Genomic DNA, 18,043 nt, shown 5'->3' on the forward strand with positions numbered 1-18,043 from the left:
CGCCCTTACAAGAGCAGTTCACAGCTGACCCAGTACTGGTTTGTGACGCCTCTACTCGAAAGCCATTTATTTTACCCTGTGAGATGGGGGACTCGGAGTCGGGTCCTATGATGGAGAGATGGGGTGCAGCCGTGGCCCGGACCCGACCCGTGCTCACAATTAAAAGGATGGTGTGGGCTTATCCGGGTTGAGTGGCTGATTCCGACTACGCCACTTGTGGCACCTGGTGAAGGCCACCAGCGCCACTGCAGTCCGCTGAGGCATGGTGTTATGGCGGCCAAAGTTATTACTACTCCCCACAGGCGGAGCAAGGCCTCAGGGCAGAGAGACAGGATGGCAGGGGTAGTAGTAGAGGAGTACGGGCGCCGCGTCCTGCGGTGTGGCGCAGAATAAACAGTCCGGAGGTCATAGGGGTGAACTTCCAAGGCTTTACTCACATTCGAGATGGCAGAAGGAAGGCGACTCCCTGCTCCCCACGGAGTCCTGCGGTCACCAGGGACGGGGGTCCGACTACCTCTGAGCAAGTCCAGCATTCAATCAGGACCCCGCACCAGAGTGTTCCTGAACTACAGACCGTATCCTTTCCTGTCTGTGTGTGTAGATAGGCCGGGTCTCCCTCTGAGCTCCTCTCAGAACAAGGGCACGGGTGGCAGCTCCGCTCCTTCCGATACCCGGTGGGATCCTCAGGGCCTACCGGGCTTTCCCGACCAGGACATGGAGTAGCAAGGTCGGGTGTCGGGGGCCGGTACCCCTCTTGCAGCCGGACTCCCTCTGAATATAGAACAGATCCATAATCTGTTTATCCCATCCATAATCTGGAGGGTGGGTCTTTTTCCCTTATTCCCGATGTGGAGATGCATGTGCCAATCCCCTGAAGACTCAGAATCCTGAAGAAACACGTCGGGAGGCACTAATAGGGCTAGTTCAGGGCTGTACTAGTAAAGGGTCAGCTGTGGACTGCCCTTGTAAGGGCGGGAGTTCTTGGGCTCGCAGGGCCATCTTTAAGTTATAGGGACTGGCAGGGACAATAAGCGATGAGAACTCCACCACTAACAGGGAATCCTGAGGAGGTACAAAGGACATAGAGGACAAAACTGAATATGGGTGAGATCTTTCTTATTTAATCCTTTGTACACTCAAATGTTTTATGTATTGAGTCTGTTCACTATATGGACTCGTGTGTATTGAGACCCTAATAATTTTGACCACTGTCAATAATTGTACTCTTATAGGGACAAGGGTCATCAGTCAGTTCTCTCTTACAATTTTAATATGTTTGTCTACCAAAAAAATTCTCTTTTTAAGAAAAATACTCAGTAAGAGTTACGTTTTAAATCCCCAATTTTGAAATTTTCTGACAAAGCTATTTGTGTGGATATTGGAAGAGGTCCTGAGGGATCTTTACTATGCTATGGCATCTCTATATATTTTTTGCTTAATTGTACTCAACAACTGCCCTCTTCTGCTCACAAATCCTTCCCAACATCTGCAGTGTAGAGTTCCAATGCGTAGGGACATCACAGATCAGTCAGTGAGCTGGAAGCTGCAATTGCTGCTGTAACATGGCAAGGGCGGCGGAAGCTGTAGGTGACTTTCTAAAATGGGCACACAAGCGGCGTACTTTAACAAACAGATCCGGCAGCTCCGGGTAGGATTTGAAAACCGCTGAACCACGAGGTTAAGCACATGGTCCAGGCATGATACGTGTGTGAGCTCGCCTCGCCTCAGAGCCGCCTCCAGGTTCCGGCCATTGTCGCACATGACCATGCCTGGCTGTAGGTTCAGCGGTGTGAGCCACAGATCTTACTGCTCTTTCAGAGCTGTCCACAACTCTTCAGCATTGTGCGGTTTGTCACCTAAGCATATCTTCAGCACAGCCTGCTGTCGCTTGGCCGAGGCAGTGCTGCAGTGCTTCCAGCTTGTGACTGATGAGGTCATTTCGGAGACGGAGGCTGAAGAGGAGGAGGAGGCTGAAGTGTAGGAGCTGTAAACTGTGGATGCAACCCTGATTGATCTAGGGCCTGCAATCCTTAGCATCGGGAGGACGTGTTCCGTCCCAAGGTCCGACTGGGTCCCGGCTTCCACTATGTTAACCCAGTGTGCCGTCAGCGAGATGTATCATCCCTGCCCACAAGCACTTGTCCACGTGTCCATGGTTAGGTGGACTTTCCTGGTAACTGCGTTGTTGAGGGCACAGGTAATGTTTTGGGACACATACTTGTGTAATGCCGGGATGGCACACCGGGAGAAATAGTGGCAGCTGGGGACTGAGTACCGAGGGACGGCCACCGCCATCAGGTTGCGGAATTCTTCCATCTCCACGAGCCTAAAAGGCAAGATTTCGAGCGCAAGCAATCGCGAAATGTGGGAATTTAGTAGTGTGGCCTGTGGGGCGTTGGCTGCGTATTTGCGCTTGCTTTCCAAGGACTGGGGCATGGACAACTGAACGCTGCGCTGGGACAAGGATGTGGACGTGATTCCTGATGCTGCTACTTGAGAGTGTGCAAGAACAGGTGCAGGGCAAGAGGCATCTTCGCATGCACCATGGACAGGGGATTGGCTTGCATGCACTACAGCGGAAGAAGCAATGGTGCCACCCGCAGACACTGTTCCTGGACCCTGGGGTTCGGCCCACAAAGTCGGGTTCTTTGCTGCCATGTGCTTGATCATGCTGGTGGGGGTCAGGCTTGTAGTTTTGCTACCCCTGCTGATGCTGGCCTGGCAGGTGGTGCAAATTGCCTTTTTGGGGTTATCGGCAGAGTCTTTAAAAAACAACCAGACTCGGGAAGACCTAACAGTTGTACTGGCAACTTCCTTCGTGTTAGTGTTACGGGGAACGGATGTCTGCCTTTTGTCTGCGGCCACCACACTGATTCTTCCTGCCTGTTGGAGTTCTCTGCCTCCCTCCCCCTGTGTGCTGCTGTCCTTGCTCTGCATGTCCTCCTGACAGGTTGGGTAATTTACTATATCATCCACCTCGTCTTCCACTTCCGCACCCTGGTCCACCTCCTGACTTTCTGGCAATTGTGTCTCATCATCGTCCATCTCCTGTGACTCTTTCCCACCATCACCTTCGTGTGACAGTGGCTGCTCAAATATTTGGGCATCGCTACATGTGATCTCCTCTTGCCCCGCTTCAAGTGGACCGGGCGAGAGGCCCAAATCTATAAATGGAAAAGTGAACAGCTCTTCGGAGTGTCCAAGTGTGGGATCAGTTGTCTCTGGGCACTCGGAATGGAGGAAGGAAAGAAGTTCAGGGTGAGGAATATGCGGACCAGACTCACGGCTACCGAGACTTGACAGTGTGGAAGACACGGTGGTGGTGGCTAAGTGACTGGAAGCATTATCTGCTATCCAACCAATAACATTTTCACACTGCTGTGTGTTCAATAGTGGTGTTCTGCGGTCCCCTATTAATTGGGACAAGAAGGTCGAGCGAGAAGATGTGGGTGTTTGTTGTGGCACAATTTCAGCTTGTCCACGGCCTCGGCCTCTACATGCACCATCACCATCACGTCCATTGCCACGTGCCTTGCCCATTTTAAATGAAGGATAATATCTTCCACAATCACAACAAATGGCTGAATTTGGAGCGAACTTATATGTGATCCGTTTGACGGACAAACCACAGTTTTAAATACCTGACCTGTAGGTAACTATTTTGAACAGCAAACTGGTGTCAATAGCTTCACTGACACACTGAAACAAAATTTCAGTGGACGCCAGAAATGGCAATATTTTCAGCGCAATTATATGTGATCCCTTTGACGGACAAACCAGTTTTAAATAGATGGATTTTTAGAACTGTAATATGGAAAGGACCTGGCTGTATTCTGCAGTGTTAACAAGCAAATGCGGCAGAAAACGGTGTTCTCTGGATTGCTTTATAAGCAAATAATGAGGATTAAGATCCCCAAAAAAATTATTCCTGGCCCCTGAGACCTGGGCCTATTTCTAGAATGTCTAACAGCAGCAGAAGGCAGAACTGGAATGGAGCCTCATGTGCTATATGCACTGCAGTCTGCTATATACCCTGCCTGCCTATATACAATACATATCCGGGTCAGTGCACTTATTATGTCAAATTAAAGATCTAATTCCCCTTCTAGTGAGCAGCGTCCATCAGACAGCGAGCACAGCGCTGATGTGTGCAGCACAAAACTAACATCGTAGTTATACACACAAATAGTTTATACCTGTTAGTATGTATACACCTAACACATACATGCAGGTGTCCACTGACACATGTAACTGAGCGTATAGCAGTTTCATCCAGCAGACACTAGATGGCGCTGTGGTTCCCGGTGACGTCACCGCTCCTGCAGCCTCTAGTCATTAATAGCAGCACTCACCATTGCCGGGTGCGGTGGCGCGCGCCTGTAATCCCAGTTACTTGGGAGGCTGAGGCTGGTGGATCGCTTGAGTCCAGGAGTTCTGCGCTTCCCTGTGTTATGTCAATTGGTTGACTCTGGGGGAGCTCAGAGCTACCAGGTTGCTCTAATGAGGGGTGAATCAGCCCAGGTCTGAAACAGAGCAGGTCAAAACCCCCATGCCAATCAGTAGTGGGACCACACCTGTTAATAGCCAGTGTAGAACAGCGTGACACAGACTTTATATACAAATAGCAAATAAGAATTTTATATCGGGAGAAACAAATATTATTAGATTGTTGTGACACTGAACACTACTGACACCTACTGGCAGAACTAAGAAAATCCTTCCATCTGTTGTGCAGTACTGGGTGTTACCAGTAGAGGCCGCTCCGGCTCTAAACCTTCAAGACAGAACATGAATCACTGATACTCAGCAATTCCCGTTATAATAAGGTTACGGTGAAGCCGTCATCAGAGAATGATCTATGTATAAATCAGGTTTTTTTGATCAATGTTTTTTGTTCCATATAACAATCTGTATTAAAAATAAAAAGTAATATTATTATTATTATTTATGTTTAGAGCACCAGTAATTCCATGGTGCTGTACATGAGAAGGGGTTACATACAGGATGCAAGTATTAAACTTTGTGAACAAACTAACAATGACAGACTGGTACAGAAAGGAGAGGACCCTGCCCTTGGGGGCTTACAGTATACAGGATAGTGGGGAAGGAGACAGTCGGGTAGGGGGTTGCGGCAGCTCCGGTGGTGGTGAGGTGGCAGCGGGGTCATTGCAGGCTGTAGCCTTCCTGACGAGGTGGGTTTTCAAGTTCCGTCTGAAGGTTCTGAGTGTGGCAGATAGTGATGTGTGGGGGCACAGAATTCCAGAGGATGGGGGACACTCGGGAGAAGTCTTGGAGGTGATTGGGTGAGGAACGTATGAGTGTGGAGAAGAGGAGGAGGTCTTGGGAGCAGTGGCATTACTAGAGTCTGTTGGACCCCAATGCAAGATTTGCATGAGCCCCCCACCCTGATTATGTATGTGTCCTCCATCCTGGTATTTATGTCCCTCATCCTTGTATTATCCTTATCCTGGCCCCATCTTGGTAAATATAGCTAGGGCTGACTTGTGGTGGATGTGTGCAGATGGTGACTTTTATCCAGTACTGCCAGTGGGATGGGAGGGTACATGTGCTATTGTTAAACTCCTGATACCACTCCAGCTTGTGACTCCGAATATAGACCAGCATGACACCAGCTTTCCTACTTCTTTTGACCCTCATGTGTACTTCGACTCTACTGAAGTCCCAAGAGGAGTACCAGACAAGTTCAAAGCCGGAGATCAAGTAGCAGAGGGACTTGAATTGCTAATCCCCATCGTTACAGAAAATAAAAATGTGGACTGGATAAATTATATCTACTATGACCAACTGTTGGATGCCAACTCTGTCCAGCACATGAATGTGGCACCCGTATAGTGTCCTTGCTTGTGGCTTGTGTGTGAGTGTCCATACGATGGTGTGACAGACAGACTGATCTGGAGAATCCGGTGAAGCAGTCTAGGAAGGCCGGCTTCTTCTATTAGGGGAGTAAAACGTATCTGGGGGAGTCTGTAGGAGGTCACTCCGGCTGGAACATCCACCCACTGCCACAAGAGAAGGGAATTGTGATAGCAGGAGTTATATTTTATCTATCTTGACTCTATTGTGGATATTCTACATGTATTCTCTCCTGCTTTCCAAGATGGAGTTTGAGCCAGGATATGTGTGTGAGATAAAGAGTCTTAGGAATGTCTTTGTCTAATGGACTTAGAGAAAGCATAGTGTAAGGTGGCTAATGGTTGCGTAGTGGATGGGAGGTATGTATCACAGAGATGGCTGGTTTCTGTGATGTAACCCGGAGTATTGCCTGCACTAAGAGGACTAATTGGTGCACCTGGGAGCCAGGGTACGGGATGCTAGGAGAGAATGGGCGGGTCGAGCAACACACATACCTCACCTCTGGGTGTGGTTAACAGCCTATAAAATCGAGGCGGTTGTTTGGCACATGGTCTGAATGCTTGAAGGGAGAAGGCCTCCTGTGTATGGTTTCCCTCCAGACCAAGCCAGGACACCGGATGCTACACCAGCCTGTGTTACCACAGCGCTGGCCATCCAGAGACTTTGATAGAAGGACTGTTATCTTTGTTTTGCCTGCACTAAAGCCTGTTTTGTTTGCATTTTCCTTTTGAACGGTTTATGAAGCAAACATTACTGACATTTAAAGGAACATGCCTCCTGTTTGCCTCAAACCGCACCTGACTGAGTACCATCAGTACAATTGGTGTTAGACGTGCGGCAGCGTTCCCAGCAGAGACGTGTGATTGCTACAGGAAGGACTACATGTCCTGGGTCAAGTCTGTCACAAGCTAGCAAGCATCGTCAGACAAAATGGAGGACCTGCTGAAGCACCTGGTCCAGTCGCAGCAGCAGCAGCAGGAGACCAACAGGCTGTTGTTACAGCATTTCCAGCAGCATCAGCAGGAACGTCAGCAGATGCAGCTTCTGGCAACCGTCATCCAGAGCAAGACAAGCGCCCCAACCCCAAGTCCGGCTGATAACACCCACGTCCGGAAGGCGGTACGAAAATGGGCTTTTCAGAAAATGACCCCGGGGGATGACGTTGAGGTCTTCCTGACCGTGTTTGAAAGGGTCGCCGAGAGGGAGAAACTTCCGCCAGAGCAGTGAGCAGAGGTACTGGCACCATACTTGACGGGAGAGCCCCAGAAGGCGTAATATGATTTAGCTTTGCAGGACGCCAATGAGTATGGCAAGCTAAAAACTGAGATTCTCGCACGCTTTGGGGTGACAATGTCTGTCAAGGCGCAGCGGGTTCATCGCTGGGCATATCACCGGGACAAACTACCTCACTCCCAAATTTTTGACCTGTTGCACCTGGTCCAGAAGTGGCTGCAGCCAGAGTCCTCTACGCCTGCGCAGAGAGCAGGTGGTGATGGACCGATTTGTGCACTACCTACCGAGGCCCATACAGACTTGGGTTACCCAGGGTGATCCCCAGAATGCAGATGAACTGATAGGACTGGTCGAGAGATACCAGGGGGTTGAAGGTTCTTTCGGAAGGCAGCCCACCCCATACTGGGGGTCCCAGCAGGGGACGGAGGCCCAAAACGGGGTGGGACGTCCAAGGTCCAAAGGGGCGGGGGAAGTGGTGCCCATGGTCTCTACGGGTGATGTTGTTTGCTGGAGGTGCCACGGCCCAGGACATCTAGCCACCTGTTGTACCTTGCCCTCCGAGCCGATGGACTGCAGCATAGGACGCCGTTGTTCATACTATGCATATATACGGCCTGCAGTGTGAACTGTCCACCCAGTGAGGGGCCACAAGAGTGTCCCGTGAAGGTGAACGGGCGGCAGGTAACGGCACTGCTAGACTCTGGGAGTCTGATGACGCTTGTGAGGGTTACCCTTCCTCTCCAATTGATCCCGGGGAAAAAGCCGGCATACCGTGCATTCATGGTGATGCTAAGGACTACCCTATGGCCAGAGTGAATATTGAAATGGCCCATGGTACTGAGTCCCACGAGGTTGGCGTCATTCAGGACTTGTTGCACCTATTATTTTGAGATCTGTGGGGGAAGGGTTCCGGGTTCAGATAGGAAACCAGTTAACCCTGATGAGGTAGCACCACACCGAGAGTCAGACAGGTTTCCCTATTGTGTCCTTGTGGGGGATGAGGAGGTGGTGTCCCCTGAGTCTGATATCCCAGAGTTAGGGGTGACCAGTGAGAATTTTGGGTCTGCCCAACATAGGGACCTAACTCTGAAGGAAGCCTTTAATAATGTCACCGTCATAAATGGGGTTGCACAGAAACCGGGGGCTGACACAAGGTTTCCCTATTTTATGGTGAATGGGGAGTTGTTGTACCGGGTCACGAAAGTGAGGGAAGAGATGGTGGAACAGTTAATAGTGCCGGGTCCCTATAGACGGAAGGTGTTGGACATGGCCCATTCGCATATCTTGGGGTGACATCTAGGGGTGGAAAAAACACAGGAACGGATTATGCAAAGGTTCTATTGGCCTGTGTGTCACCGGGAAATACTAAAGTATTGCAGGTCCTGCCCTACGTGTCAGCTAACTGCCCCCACCTCTCACTTTTGAAGTCCCCTTGTGCCATTGCCCATTATTGAAGTGCCGTTCGAGAGAGCTACCATGGACTTGGTCGGTCCCCTGGTTAAATCTGCTCGTGGGCATCAATATATCTTAGTCACCCTGGACTATGCCACACATTATCCGGAAGCAATTCCTGAGAAATTCCTCCACAAAGAGTTTAGCCCGCGAATTGGTCCACGGTTTCTCCCGAACAGGTTTACCAAAGGAGAACCTGACCGACCAGAGAACACCTTTTATGAGTAAGGTGATGGGGGAGTTATGCAAGGTCCTGCAAATCTCCCAACTGAGAACTTCAGTGTACCATCCTCAGACAGATGGCCTTAATAAAAACCACCATGGTTTTAATAAACCATCTTATTAAAGATGGTTTAATAAAGCGCTAAATTGTATGCTGAGGAAGGCCATAGTAAAGGATGGTAGAGACTGGGACTGTCTCTTACCGTATCTGTTATTCTCCATCCGAGAGGTTCCACTTTCATCTACGAGGTTCTCGCCATTTGAACTTCTCTATGGCCGACATCCGCAAGGTCTCCTGGATATAACCACGTCAACCTCATCAAGCCGTGGCAAGACAGGAAGGTTGTGGACGTTGGAAGAGTCACAATAGCGGAAACGCTAACGAAGGCCCAGAAATAGAGTCGGGAGTAACTGCAGAAGAATCGGGATCTGTTCTCGGAATTGCCGGGCAGCACAAGGGTCATAGAATATATATATGAGTGACCGATGATGTTATAAAGAGAGATCTACCCTGATGCTCAATGTATCAGTGTGGCTCTTCTGTGCACGTATTTGGATTTTACATTTTAATTTGGAACAGGCACAAAGTCTCAGAATGTCCCAAATTATGTGGTGACGACAGATGAAAAAAAATTCAAAACTGTGTAGAACATTAGAAGCCTGTATACAGATTCCCCTGTGAGTCCATACTATAATAATGCTCCACCAGGCACGTACGGTGATATTCTCCCATAGAAGCTTTGCTAGATTACGGCATGCGGTGGAGCACAGCATGATTGTTCTTCTGTTGGATTTTGAAGAATGAATGCAAGACCAAGAATGATCCACCATGTCCTCCATTTACTTCAGTGACAACTGATGGCCGTGTATATCCATGTCATAAATGTCAGAGACATTCCCCTTCACAGTGAACATATCACCATTTTTACTACATATGTTTTGTATGGCCACATCTGTAACTGTAATATTAAAAGCTGAAAAGGAAAACATCAAAATGGCAGAATTCCTGTTATTTGGTTGCTTCATGTCCTAAAAAAATACAATTAAAAGTAATCAAAACTTCTCATGGATTTCAGCAAGATATCAATAAAAACTAAAGCTCTGCACAGAAAAAGCTCTCACACAGGTTCATTCATATAAAAATGTGATCTGAGTTTTATCCAGCAGACACTAGATGGCGCTGTGGTTCCTGGTGACGCCACCGCTCCTGCAGCCTCTAGTCATTAATAGCAGCACTCAGCATTGCTGGGTGTGGTGGTGCGCGCCTGTAATCCCAGCTACTTGGGAGGCTGAGGCTGGTGGATCGCTTGAGTCCAGGAGTTCTGCGCTGCCCTGTGCTATGTCAATCGGGTGTCCGCACTAAGTTCAGCATCAATATGGTGACTCTGGGGGAGCTCGGAGCTACCAGGTTGCCCTAATGAGGGGTGAACCGGCCCAGGTCGGAAACGGAGCAGGTCAAAACCCCCGTGCCGATCAGTAGTGGGACCGCGCCTGTGAATAGCCAGTGTAGAGCAGCCTGGACAACACATCGTGACACAGACTTTATATACAAATAGCAAATAAGAATTTTATATCGGAAGATCATTATTAACCCTTAGTCACATCTGGAAAAATATTATTAGATTGCTGGTTTGAAGGTGAAAATAATTAACTATGCAAAATATTACAATTTATATATTTATATATACATCCGTGTATTTGTACTTTCTCACTATTTCCCCAGATTCTGCTTTTCTGTCTCCTGATCTCTCTGTGACACTGAGCGCTACTGACACCTACTGGCAGAACTAAGAAAATGCTTCCATCTGTTGTGCAGTACTGGGTGTTACCAGCAGAGGCCGCTCCAGCTCTAAACCTTTAGGAGAGAACATGAATCACTGATAGGCTATGTGCCCACGATGCAGAAATGAAGCAGAAAATTTCTGCAGCATTTCTGCATCTACCTGGCAGAAAAAAACGCATGCAGATTGTGCATGCGTTTTTCCTGCAGAATACATGCGGATCCACATGCGGGTTCACTTGCGTTTCCGCATGCAGATTGACAAGCACTTTCCAGGCGATAGCATCACTTGGAAAGTGCTTGACAACTAGGTCACACTGTATAAATCCATGCAAACGGCATGGATTTATACAATGTGAACCGTAAAAATTAAAACAAATAAAGCGATACTCACCCCCGAGGCCCCGGCGTGGCTGCAGCGCTGCTTCCTGTCTGGTTCCTGGCTGCCGGCATATCGCGAGACAGAGCGGTGAAGGGCCTGCGGTCACATGACTGTGACGTCACCGCAGGTCCTTCAGCGCTGCTGGCATTCAGAGAGAAGCCTCCGGACAGGTGAGTATAAACTTTATTTGTTATTTTATTCTTTTTTTACAGGTACAATGGTACCCAGGTCTGGATGAGAGTCTCCTCTCCTCCAGAACTGGGTACCATCCGCACATAGAGACGCACAGAAGCCGCTTGTAAAAATGTACAGTCGCGGTTTCTGTGCGTCTCAATGCAAGTCAATGGCGGGAGTTCCGCTGCGCTTCCGCAAAATTAAATGACATGCTGCGGATTTTTGTACGCAGCATAAACGCTGTGGAAAAATCCGCAGCATGTGCATAGAACATGCGGAATCCCCTTGGGGACCATGGGGTGCGGATTACCTAGCGTTTTACAAGCGTTTCCGCTGCAGAAATTCCGCAGCATAAACGCTTGAAAAACGCTACGTGGGCACACAGCCATACTCAGCAATTCCCGTTATAATAAGGTTACGGTGAAGCCGTCATCAGAGAATGATCTTTGTGTTTTTTTTGTTTCATGTTTTTTTCCATATAACAATCTGTATTAAAAATAAAAAGTAATATTACTATTATTATTATTAATGTTTAGCGCACTATTAATTCCATGGTGCTGTACATGAGAAGGGGTTACATACAGGATGCAAATATTAAACACGGTGCACAAACTAACAATGACAGACTGGCACAGAAAGGAGAGGGCCCTGCCCTTGCGGGCTTACAGTATACAGCAGACTTGGGCAAAGTGCGGCCCGCGGGCCACATTCGGCCCTCTGGCTGTTCCAGTCCCGCCCGTGGACCAAGACTGCCAAGGGGCTGATAACAGTGGCCCACGGGCCGCACTATGCCCTTCCCAGCTCACACACATGCCGTCACTGCCCGCCCGCACGCCGTCACCGCTGTCTCAATCCGCGGTCTCAATCCGCTGTGAATGCATTGGTGGAGGAGGGGCCGCTACCTCGCTCTTCCATCAATCAGCATTAGAAACAGCTGACGCGATGGCGTCAGCCTGTGCACTGCGGAGAGTCAGTGCTTCTCAGACAGGAGCGCCAGGGGAACAGGGAGTGAGGTAAGTATATGCTGGACATAGGGGGGGCTTTAATGATGGACACAGGGGGGGCACTCTCATGCTGGACGAAGGGGGGGCTTTAATGCTGGACACAGGGGTGGTACTCTCAGGCTGAACACAGGGGGGCTCTCATGCTGGACACAGGGAGGCTCTCATGCTGGACACAGGGGGGGGCTCTCATGCTGGACACAGAGGGGCTCTCTCATGCTGGACACAGAGGGGCTCTCATGCTGGACACAGGGGGGGCTGTCATGCTGGACACAGAGGGGCTCTCATGCTGGACACAGGAGGGGCTGTCATGCTGGACACAGGGGGGGCTGTCATGCTGGACACTGGGGAGGGCTGTCAGGCTGGACACTGGGGAGGGCTGTCATGCTGGAGACACTGGGGGGCTCTCATGCTGGACAATAAGGAGGGCTGTCATGCTGGACACAGGGGTGCTCTCATACTGGAAACTGGGGGGCTTTAATGCTGGGCACTGGGAGGCTTGAATGCTGGACACTAAGGAGGGCTGTCATACTGGAAACTAGGGAGGGCTGTCATGCTGGACACTGGGGAGGGCTGTCATGCTGGACACTGGGGAGGCTCTTGGGCTCTCATACTGGACATGAGGGGGCTGTGTGAGGCTCATGCTGGACATGAGGGGGCTGTGTGAGGCTCATGCTGGACATGAGGGGGCTGTGTGGGGCTCATGCTGGACACGGGAGGGATGTGTGGGGCTCATGCTGGCCACGGGGGGGCTGTGTGGGGCTCATGCTGGACACAGTGGGGCTGTGTGGGGATCATGCAGGACACGGGTTGGCTGTGTGGGGCTCATGCTGAACACGGGCGGGGCTGTGTGGGGCTCATGCTGAACATGGGGGGGCTGTGTGGGGCTCATGCTGGCCTTGTGGGGCTGTGTGGGACTCATAATGGACATGGGGGGCTGTGTAGGGCTCATGCTGTATATAGAGAGGCTGTGTGGGGGCTCAAGCTGTATATAGGGGGATGTCAGCACACTTAATTCTGCTCAATATTAAGTTACACAATTCATATTTATGTAATCATTAATAATAATAATTAGAATTAATATGTTAATGACGCACCCCCTGGGACATATTCCTTTCTTTCAGGGGAATACCCGGAGCCGGATCAGATGGGGGTTGTAGTCTTCCGAGTGGCTGTGACCCGGTCCGTGCCCAGGGTGTCAAACTCAGTTGTATATGGCAGTCCTACAGATGTTATCAAGTTCTTAATGTCGACTACGCCACCCGTTGTGTTGCGGTCACTGTGGCCGCCGCTGCAGCAGGGTCCGCTGAGGCTGGTGGTGTTGGTGCAGCTTGATAGGATAACCCCCAACGGGAGGGGTATAGCCTCAGGGGGATCAGGTGCAGAGGATGGGGGTTGTGGTGATGCAGTGTAGACGGCAATCAGAGACAGAGTCGGGTTATGCAGTTTAGGATGTTTACTCACTGCTGATGTTCCGGTCACTCCAGCTTCGAGTGACCTCCCGAGCCGTGCTGCGTCCACCAGGTTCTGGATCCAGCCAACCCCCAAATAAGTCCGGAGCGTGACCCTGAGCTCTCCTTCTGTCCTTTCTCTGGCCGTCCCCACTATTGATCCACCCAGGTCCAGCTCCCTCGGGCCTTCTGTTGGGAGACCCTTGGCCTTGGGTTCCCTGACCCTCCACGTGGTATGCTTTCGTGGTGGATGTGGTGGGTGACCGTGGCAAACGCTGCCCACGGTCTCCGGTCTCTGGCTGGGGTGTGTTTTTGCCCCCACCAGCTTGGGTTCCGGTACCCTGATGCCGACTCTTCACCCGGGGATTTAATTTGGGGTCTTAGAGTCCTTTCTTCTGTTTCCCCCTCTGGGTCTCTCTTTCTCCTCTCTCACTCTGGGTCTCTCTTCTCCTCCGCTCGCTGACTTTCTCTCTGCAACTGACCCTGTTCTTAGTTGGTGCCCACCTTATATACACCCTCTATGTGTGAGCTCAGGTGACCAGCACCCAATGAGCTCCTATCTTTACCCAGGCTGCTCCCCCTATCTGCCCCTACACTACTTGGGATGTACCACCCCCCTCCCACTCCAGCCAGGAACAGACTCGGTCGTACCTGCACATTTCTAAGTGGGAGTACCGTCGGTCTGCTCCTCGGAAATGGGATGTGTGTAGTGCATGCAGCCTACTGAGCTCAGTTCCACACTCCATCCTTACCCGGGAGTGGAATATCACACCTCTGGGTTGAGGTGCAATACCCCTGTAGCAGCCGAATCCTCAGGGTGCTACATTCCCCCCTGGTAAATCACAGCACGTCCTCGGGCTGTAAGACAAAAACATCACAAAACATACAAAAATTTTCATATAAACATAAACATATAAAACATATAAAACTTTATATAAATTAGCAGCATTAAACATTCTCGTCGTCTCTTGTTCCTCCTCCGGTCACTGGACAACTGTTGACCGGGCAAAGTGCGACAGTTCCTTTCTTTAAGGTGGTTTTACAGTAAAACCAGTAGGGGGCGCTTTAGGACGCGCAACTATGTACAAGGGTATGGCCGCTCTCAGTCCTCGGCCAGTTAAGGAGGGAAAGGGAATGGCTGCTCACAGTCCTCAGCCTGTGGGATTAAGGGTAAACGGGTGAACAGTTCACATCAGCTGGTCCCAACGGGGACTATATTAGCAATAACAGTTTCTTTATACCCCGGTCGGGTAACTATTTACAGCACCTGCTCCGCTGTACTCAACAACGTCTTCCTCCTGCTCCTTCTTTGGGGATCTCAGCTTCAGACCCGTCCGGATCCTCTTGCTCTTCCTCCTCACATCGCAGCTCCTCCTCTGTCAGGCGATGCACATGGAGGGCGTAAGGTCCTTTGGCACACTTGTGCCGGGTAAAGGTGACCTCGTCCCCGATATAAAGGTCACGACCTCTGTGCCCCTCCGGCAGATGGGACTCCACATCTCTGCGCGTGACAAAGACGTCGCCGGGGGTGTTGTGGTCTCTGATGAAGCCCCACCCATGCTGCATGTTGAACTTAATTACAGTCCCGGTGGTGCGGGGACTGTGCGCTGCACGGGGGTCCCTCCTGGTTCGGCTCTTCTGCTCGGCGCTCCTTATTTGGGCCTGTTGTTCCCGGACCCGCCTCTCTCTCCGCTCCCTCGCAAACTCCTCGAGCTGCTGTCGGCAGCACTCAGCACGCTCCGCTGCAGCTGCCCTGGTTTCTTGAGTGAACCCCATTAGGTCTTCTCCGGTGGGGTCCCACTCAAATTGGGTCTCTTCAAGCGGGGGCGAGATCCTTATCACGGGCTTCGGAGCCGGAATCAGGGGTGCACACATGGCCCCAACTCTCCTCTGGTGCTCCAGTTCATAATATTTCTGGGGCCAGATGAAAGGCTGCCCGTCCGGCCACGTGTGCTGGGCAAACAAGTCCTCTCCCAGACGCGGCACCCTTGGTTTTACGGGTGCGGGCGCGGTGGTGGTGGCGCCCGGGTTGCCCAGGCCTTGCGGCCAGGCCTGGGGCACCTGGAAGGTGAAGGGCACCGTTAGGACGGCGGCGCCCTGGGCTACCTGGCCTTGCGGCCAGGCCGGAGGCTCCGCGGAGGTAGGGGGCGCTGTTGGTGATGCGACGCCCGGGAATTCTAGGCCCTGCGACCAGGCTGGTGTTACTTCCTGTTTTGCCACGCTCGGGGTCGGTGCACATGGCGTCACAGGGGTCGCGGCGGCGGCTTCCGGTTGGGGCCTAGTCTGCGTCGGTGACATGGCGTTCTCGGGCACAGCAGGGGGACTTTCGGGCTCTGCGACGGGGAGCTGGGGCAGGTAAGCGGTGTCCCGGTTTGGGGTATAGACGTCCCCTTTACCTGCCTCCACTCGTTCGGCTCCCTTCTCAGCGCCGTCTCCGGCCTTGGGTCCTCCCGCGCCATCCTCAGAGGCGGTCTGTCTCCTCATCTTGGCTGGCGTGCTCCGGGTCTTGGTTTGCTGGGCCATCTCTCGGCTCCACTCCGCCAATGTCTCTCGCTGTACCCGGGCCATCCTCCGTGCGAGGCCCTCCAGGGCAGTCTGCGCACACTCCCGGTCTAGGGGGAGCTGTGCAAGGACCTCCACTAGGCCTAGTGGGGTCGTGGTTTCCAGCAGGCTCCTGACCAACGGGTCGGTGCTGCTCTGCTCTTCTTCCAGCAGGCTCCTGGCCAGCGGGCCGGTGCTGCTCTGCTCTCTCTCCATCTCCGGGTGAGCTCCTCCGTTACTCTTCTCCAGGCTTCTTGCCTCCGGGTGCGCTCGCTCCAGACTGCTCCAGGCGGCACCCATCTTCGTTCTTTTCTTTCGTCTCCTCCCACTTCGAGGGCGGTCCCGGGGCCACTTGGTGATTGTCAGCTCCAGGGGCGGTTCTTTCACGCTGACCGACACCTCTAGCATCACAGTCTCTGTTGGTGGGGGCGGTTTCCACTTTTGGCGCCATTTTCGGTCCTGGCCCACGATGGGAGGTGGCCTCTCACCACCCTCTGGCACGCCCATAATGGCGTCCGCTCTTCCAAGGCGGGAAACCTTTGGAAATGGCGGGAATCGCTTCCCAGTGGCGGGAAACTCTGCAGATGGCGGGAAAACGCTGTTAATGGCGGACAACCGGCTGGAATCGACTGGTGATGGGGTCCGATGGCGGGGACCCTCCGGAACCGGCAGGAGACTTCTTTTTGAGGTAAACTTGCACTTTTCTTCAGGCACGCAGTACCCGGTTGTTGCGGGCACGTAATCCTGCCGACTACGCCAAAGTTGACGCACCCCCTGGGACATATTCCTTTCTTTCAGGGGAATACCCGGAGCCGGATCAGATGGGGGTTGTAGTCTTCCGAGTGGCTGTGACCCGGTCCGTGCCCAGGGTGTCAAACTCAGTTGTATGTGGCAGTCCTACAGATGTTATCAAGTTCTTAATGTCGACTACGCCACCCGTTGTGTTGCGGTCACTGTGGCCGCCGCTGCAGCAGGGTCCGCTGAGGCTGGTGGTGTTGGTGCAGCTTGATAGGATAACCCCCAACGGGAGGGGTATAGCCTCAGGGGGATCAGGTGCAGAGGATGGGGGTTGTGGTGATGCAGTGTAGACGGCAATCAGAGACAGAGTCGGGTTATGCAGTTTAGGATGTTTACTCACTGCTGATGTTCCGGTCACTCCAGCTTCGAGTGACCTCCCGAGCCGTGCTGCGTCCACCAGGTTCTGGATCCAGCCAACCCCCAAATAAGTCCGGAGCGTGACCCTGAGCTCTCCTTCTGTCCTTTCTCTGGCCGTCCCCACTATTGATCCACCCAGGTCCAGCTCCCTCGGGCCTTCTGTTGGGAGACCCTTGGCCTTGGGTTCCCTGACCCTCCACGTGGTATGCTTTCGTGGTGGATGTGGTGGGTGACCGTGGCAAACGCTGCCCACGGTATCCGGTCTCTGGCTGGGGTGTGTTTTTGCCCCCACCAGCTTGGGTTCCGGTACCCTGATGCCGACTCTTCACCCGGGGATTTAATTTGGGGTCTTAGAGTCCTTTCTTCTGTTTCCCCCTCTGGGTCTCTCTTTCTCCTCTCTCACTCTGGGTCTCTCTTCTCCTCCGCTCGCTGACTTTCTCTCTGCAACTGACCCTGTTCTTAGTTGGTGCCCACCTTATATACACCCTCTATGTGTGAGCTCAGGTGACCAGCACCCAATGAGCTCCTATCTTTACCCAGGCTGCTCCCCCTATCTGCCCCTACACTACTTGGGATGTACCACCCCCCTCCCACTCCAGCCAGGAACAGACTCGGTCGTACCTGCACATTTCTAAGTGGGAGTACCGTCGGTCTGCTCCTCGGAAATGGGATGTGTGTAGTGCATGCAGCCTACTGAGCTCAGTTCCACACTCCATCCTTACCCGGGAGTGGAATATCACACCTCTGGGTTGAGGTGCAATACCCCTGTAGCAGCCGA

This window comes from Phyllobates terribilis, unplaced genomic scaffold, assembly GCF_046119375.1.
Source record: "Phyllobates terribilis strain yellow unplaced genomic scaffold, ASM4611937v1 Scaffold_1318__1_contigs__length_324921, whole genome shotgun sequence".
NCBI classification, from domain to species: domain Eukaryota; kingdom Metazoa; phylum Chordata; class Amphibia; order Anura; family Dendrobatidae; genus Phyllobates; species Phyllobates terribilis.